This window comes from Dipodomys merriami, unplaced genomic scaffold, assembly GCF_024711535.1.
Source record: "Dipodomys merriami isolate MVZ:Mamm:240054 unplaced genomic scaffold, mDipMer1.0.p SCAF_17, whole genome shotgun sequence".
NCBI classification, from domain to species: Eukaryota; Metazoa; Chordata; class Mammalia; order Rodentia; family Heteromyidae; genus Dipodomys; species Dipodomys merriami.
In genome coordinates this window covers 23,612,374-23,619,580 of record NW_027203048.1, presented here as the reverse complement: position 1 = coordinate 23,619,580, position 7,207 = coordinate 23,612,374, and positions in this window count along the sequence as shown.

The window sequence follows — 7,207 nt, the reverse complement described above, 5'->3', positions numbered from 1 at the left end:
GAAATATTGAGTTCAATTCTCAGAATCACACACACATGCACCTGCCACCTACCAAGGTCCCTTGTCTCTGTGTACCATTTCAACAATGAAAATCAGAATGCCACACAAACAGCCCAAGGATGAGAGCCGGAAGGGAAATGCCATATCTATTGGAGTTTCGCTTTGCAGGATCAGAGACCAAGTGGCAGTGGGAAGATCATGTGTACTTGGGCTCAGGAGCATCCTGTATGGAAACGTCACTGAGCATGCATTAGATCCTGCAACCGTAGGGATGGGAGAGAGGCAGTACTCAGCCTTAAGAGACAGCCAGCAAACTGTCTGGTGATTTATCCAATTATCTAGGTCCTCACAATGATCCCATCCATCAGCACTCCCGGGCACGGCAGACAACCACACGCCAGCCAAACTCCAGGGAAATCAGAAACTCTCCAAGGGCCCTCCTTCTCCAGGCTCCACTGGAACCGTCATCCAGCCTTGCCACATCCAGGATACACACTTGCCTCCATGCACATATCTGTGTTGGGCTGGCCAGAGGACCTACTCCCAGTCAGAGGCAGAGGTCAAAGGGGTTCAAGAAGCCATTGGAATCTAGGCTAGGAGGAGCTCCAATAGCAGCACTGTGTTCTGGCTGCAGAGCTCCCCCTGTGGGGCATGGCAGAGGGTTTGAGAGGCCCCTGTTCCCACATCTAGGGTGGATAGAATGGCAGTTCACACCCATCTCCCCTCCGCTTTCCTCTTCTCTGCTCCAGATCACACAATACCACTTAGGCAATCACACCAATACCTGCCATTTGCTGAGTTCTTACTAAGTGCCAGGCTCTGCCACACTCCGCTTTGACCATGGCCCCTTTCCTGGAGATTCTTTTTTCACATCCAGCACTTTGGTGCTCCTGGGTCACCCCTCAGCTCCTCCTACTGTTTCTCTCCCTTCTTCCTCAATGGTAAGCCGGCATGCGCAGACCTCTGCTTTTCCATCACTTGCCTCCATCTACCTACTCTCAAATGAGCTCACCCCACCCCAAGCTAGAAACACCCACTCTAGATAGCATGCCAACAACTGTGGGACCCCCAAGACATGTCTCCAGCTCCTCCTGCTCCTCAGACAAGCTCCCTACTCCAACTCTCTACCCAGTTGTTCCACACATATTCAGACTCCCTTCTGCACTTCAGTCTTCATGGAGTCTTGCTGGCTAGCCTTTCTTGGGTTCTCAGAAGCCGGCTTCAGGACTGAAAATCTTCTTGTAGTTGTTTCTTGTATTTTTCCTGACATGTATTCATTTATGAAGCCTGTTTCTGGGAAAACATGGCTCTCTACCCTGAGAAGTCAAACAACATGCCTTTCTCTCCATACCTCAGGTCCTGTTTTCTCTGTCATTTCAAAGATAGAGAACTCTTGAGAGAAAGCCTAATGGGAAGTTTTGAAGCTCATCTCTGAAGATTTTGGAAATGCTCTGCCTTTAGCTGGTTGGGGATGTGGGTAGCTTTGGGGGGTTTTGTTTGGTTGGTTTTTTGTATTTAAATTAATCTTAATCTCCTTCATGGTTGTTGTTGTTTTGTTGTTGTTTTGTTTTGTTTTTGTCGTTGGTCACGGGATTTGAACTCAGGGCCTGGGCACTGTCTCTGAGCTCCTGTGCACGAGACTAGCTGGAGCCATAGCTCTATTTCCAGCATTCCGGGGTTAATTGGAGACAAGCGTCTCTTGGACGTTCTTGCCTGGGCTAGCTTTGCACCACGTTCCCCAGCCTCCTGAGTAGCTAGGGTTACTGATGAAATTCACCTGTAATCCTTCTTTTGGTGACATTAGTGGATAAAAAGCAGCACGTGAGTCCCTCTTTAAATTGTCTAGCTGATTTGCAGCTGTGAGTTTTATGCATATCTCAAGCAGAACACCTGCACATATGCTCACATGCACATGCATGTACACGCACATGCACATGGTTCTGCTACATCTGTTCAGTGTTCTGACTGTGACTATCGTGATGTTCTAGCAGCATTAACCTGTCTTGTCAATAAGGATATTTCTCCAACCCTCATCGTATGTTACCATCCCTTGTCTGGGCTACGTACACTTGTTGAGCCCCGGGAATGCTGCTGGTTTGCCATTCCTCCCCTGTAGATGATGCTCTTTTGGCTTGGGCTCTGGGTGTGTGCCTTCAATTTAAAGTAACCCAGACCCACTGTGCATCTGTCTTTTGCTCTCTTAGGGAACCCTCTGTTATACAGAATGACCACACCCATTAGTGCCCGCAAAGGCAATATTCTATTGCACTGTAAGTTCTCCTCCCTCCCCCTGCCTGCCCAGGAATCCCCTCCCGTCCTTTGCCTGATCTCCCTAGTGTAGCTGTTGCCATTGAGACAGAACATAGCATGTAAGTGAAAAGAAACATCACCCTTGGAGGAGAACAAATTTAGGTTACAATTCTAAGTGTCACTGAGTACAGTGACATTGGACATGCCATTTGATATGTCAGCCTTTCAGACTCTCGGTTTTCTCATGATTCAAATGTTTAATAATATTTCTATCAGGAAGGCCAATAAGAAATAGTTCACATAAAGTACCTTGGACAGCGCTGAGCAGAGTGTAAGTGCTGGCTTAAGCTGGCCTTGCATTTCTGCCCCAATATCTGCACTCTCTCTCTCTCTCTCTCTCTCTCTCTCTCTCTCTCTCTCTCTCTCTCTCTCTGTCTCTCTCTCTCTCTCTCTCTCTCTCTCTGTCTCTCTCTCTCCCCCTCTCTCTTTCTCTCTTTCTCTCTCTCCCCCCCTCTCTCTCCCTCTTCCTCACTTGCTCCCTCTTCCCCTCCATCTCTCTCCCTCCCTCTTCCCCCTCCTCTCTTGGCCTTAAACTCAGGGCCTGGGCACTATCCCTGAGTTTTTGTGCTCAAGGCTAGTGCTCTACCACTTAGAGCTACAGATTTCCAGCTGTTTGGTAGCTCACTGGAGATGAGTCTCATGGACTTTTCCTGCCTAGGCTGCCCTTGAACCAAGTCTCCTGAGTTGGTGGAATTACAGGCATGAGGCACTGGCTCCTGGCTGACAGGTTCTCTTTCTGAAGTAGAGGTCTTGCCCAGTCTGAGTTTATGTCACCTTCCAACTCAGGCTCACACAACCAGTGAGCCTTTTTTTTTGTTTTTTGTTTTTTGTCAGCCATAGGGCTTGAACTCTGGGCCTGGACGCTGTCCCTCAGCTCTTCAGCTCAAGGCTAGTGCTCTACCACTTGAGCCACTTTGCCACTCCTGGTTTTCTGAGTGGTTAGAGATAAGAGTCTCACAGACTTTCCTGACCAGGCTGGCTTTGAATTGTGATTCTCAGATCTCAGCCTCCTGGGTAGCTAGGATTACAGGTGTGAGCCACCAGCGCCTGACTACCATGGTTCTTTTCTACAACCAAGAGATAATAAAATCAGCAGGCTCTCTGGCCTTTCCAATATGCAGTCTTCTGCATCAGACATGGGCCTCTCCTCTCTACTGCTACTCTGGCTGCCATGACAAAAAGCCAGGGAACACCAGCCTGGCTGAGTGAGGAAGGAATGGAAGTGTTCTCCACAAACTCTAACCACTAAAGAGTGACCCACCGTACCCTGCTCAGCAGAGGAGTCCTGAGGATGGCAGGCTGGATGCACCCCTTCATATACTTGAACCCCTTCATACACTTCTCACCTTTTTTTTTTCTGGAGGCAAGTCAAGTTAAACTGAACAAGTCCATAGGGAGAAGTTTATGAAAAAGTCTAAGGGGAAATGGGAAGGATCAGTCCCGCTTCTGCTGCTTTAGGGTAAGGACAAAAGGGTCAAAGGCTCCTTGAGTCTGTGACTCTAAGGCTTTTGTGTGGTCCCAGCTGTGTAATACACCCTATGGGCTCCTTCAAGAGCCCCTGAGTCTCTGAACTGCTCTGTCACAGATCTCGTGGCGGTCTTCCCTGCTTTCCACGCTGTAGAAACATATCAGATTCCCTGCAGCAATTCACACCACTATTCACCACGTCTCTCTCCTGCCAATAACCTTTGCTTTGTTTCAGGGGAGATGGGAGCACTTCATAAATGCAGAGCGTATGGTATTTGTGCAGAAGCTACATTCCCGCACATTGTCTGTGTGCTCCTCCTCCATTCACTCTCACGCTCCCACAGGAAGCAATCTGCAGGCCACCAAGCAAGACCAAAGGACAGATAAGAATGGTGTCCCTCAGTCCCTAAGAACCCAGAACTCATTGGACCCTGATCTTCTGTCAATCAAGGGAGAAAGTACATGTTAAACAGGAGGAGAGCTCACTTTTAGATAGTCTGAGGTGTCATCACCACCCCTGCTCGACTGACATTTCCAAGACTCAGGCAACATTCAGGCTCCTGACTTTGTCCACGAGGTATGAATGCTGGGGACCAAGAGAGAAGGAAAATGGAAGCGCCCAAAGCAGAGGCAAAGGCCAGGCCGTGGGTATCGCTGCTTCCTGGGTGGCTGGGGAGGAGGTATTTCATTTCCTGAGCTCTGCTTGTCCCATTTCACTTTGAACAGATGGAAATATAGTTCAATGTTTCAACATCATTTGCCTTTCTTGTGTTGAAATATTGATAAGTGCTGCCCAGGCTGATGCCCCTGCAGTTCTGAGCAGTAACTGGAGCATGATGTGTACTGAAGTGAGATGCAGCAAAGCCTTTAACAAGTGTTTAAAATTCCTGCAATAATGCACAACACTGGCTCAGCTCATTGGGCTCCTGAAAAAACCTCCCCCCTGGGCCACCTCCTAATCTGTAGGAGGAGGGTGAGCTGATGAGGCCCCCTGCTGGAAGCAATTAGCACAGCAGCTGCTCATCCAGACTGAACAATGCATGAGGTGTCCACATCTACCAAGGACCCTGAGGCCAGGCAGGCAGATGTGAACTCAGAGGGACTGGACATGGGGTGCTGTTCCTTTCTGGTCTGCAAGGTCCTGTCACTCTGTATTCAGCCCCTTGAAAATGGGGGCATTGGGCACTACTGTCACAAAAGGCGAGGATGGGAAGGAAAAGCAGGAGGAGAAGTGGATGAGGACTTAGAAGAAAGGGAAGAAGAGGAGAGGGAAGGAAGAGAAAAAGTTGGTAAGAACAGCAAACCTCATGGAAATTGCCTACCAGGTCCTAGAAGGAGAATTTAACTTGTGACTCTGGAAAAAAAAGAGAGAGAGAGGATATTAAGGGAGAGCAGAGGTCCCTGGGCCTCAACCAGGTGTGTTCTGCTCGATGACAAACTCTTTACAAACTGCATCTTGACCAAGGGTCTCAGAACTAGACAAAAAGAAAACCTACAATGTGGACCTGAGATGTCACTTCCAAGATATCAAATGATCCACACCGTCCAGGACCTTGGCATGCATTCACACACACACACACACACATACACACACACACACACACACAGGACCTTGGCATTCACACACACACACACAGGACCTTGGCATTCACACATACACACACACACACACACACACACAGGACCTTGGCATTCACACACACACACACACACACACAGGACCTTGGCATTCACACACACACACACACACACAGGACCTTGGCATTCACACACACACACACACACAGGACCTTGGCATTCACACACACACACACACACACACACAGGACCTTGGCATTCACACACACACACACACACACAGGACCTTGGCATTCACACACACACACACACACACACACACAGGACCTTGGCATTCACACACACACACACACACACACACACACAGGACCTTGGCATTCACACACACACACACACACACAGGACCTTGGCATTCACACACACACACACACACAGGACCTTGGCATTCACACACACACACACACACACACACACACACACACACACACACACACACACACGAGGTCAGGAGAACTAAGTACAGACTCCCTGTCCCAGGCCTTTCCTCATATACCTTAAGCTTCTAGGTTTTGAACTCATGACTTTTGAAACCTCTTTATAGAACTTTATGAGATTGTTCAGAAGATGCTTCCCAAGAGGCCTATTTGCATCAGACCCAGTGTCTGCCTTTCTCAAGGGTGACCCCATTAAGCACACATGTGGGAAAGAGCTGGGCCATATACCATAAAGCTGCAGATCCCTTCTGGCAGAATCCTGGGATGTGGTTGTATGGAACATATTACACACATAAATACGTACACTCATGCACACAATGACTAAGAATGGGTTGACTTCAGAACCACTGACTGAAAACAGATCTAATATTGTTGTAGATCATTGTACTTCAGATAATATTTGCAATTAGGGAGACAGTAAAGGAAATTTACAAAGGGTTGGAGAGCAAGGTCTAACTCGTTATGCTCTATATATGCCTTCCACACAACGAAAGCCAACCAGTTATATAAATAAATGATCCTATTTTATGAAGTGACATGTGGCCTGACTCACAGGAGGACACTTGTGGGAATGGAATTGGAGGGATGAGCCAAGAAATCTAGTCATGAATACAGAATGACTGGGGCAAAAGAGTTTCCAAGACCCAACTTGGGCAGCTCTGCTGAGCAAGTGTTAATAGAGGAAGTGTCCAAAGCTGAGAAATTCTGTCCCTGAGCTGGCATTCTACCACATGAGCCACACCTCCAACATTGCTTTTTGCTGTTTATTTTGGAGAGGGAGTCTGACAGAGTTTTCTGCCTGGGCTGGCTTTGAACTGCAATTCCACAAACCTCAGCTTCTTCAGTAGCTAGGACTATACACATGAACCATTGGCACCTGGTCTTTTTCCTGTTTTTCCTCATGAAATCCATGACCTCATCTTGTATTTTGAGGCACCAAAAAATAACCTGCAAAACCAGCTCAACCCACAACTGGGAAAATCTATTCAATCACTTTTCCCCCCTATTTTTGGACTTGAAGACCTGCCTGTCTTTAAATAGTTGATGCTTTGACTTCTTCTTTGTACTGTTGAGGATTGAACCTAGGACCTTGTATTTGATATACCAGTGCTTTACCACCAAACTATATCCCCAACTTGTATTGTATGTGTGTGGGTAGGCACAAGTATACATCCACACATTTAAATATTTTAGCTTTTAAGTCCAATAAAGAAGCAGGAAAGCCAGGTGCCAGTGGCTCATACTTGTAATCCTAGCTACTCAGGAGGCTCAGATCTGAGGATCGTCATTCAAAGCCAGCTAGAGCAGGAAAAGTCTGCGAATCTCTTATCTCCAAATGGTAGAGTGCTGGCTTTGAG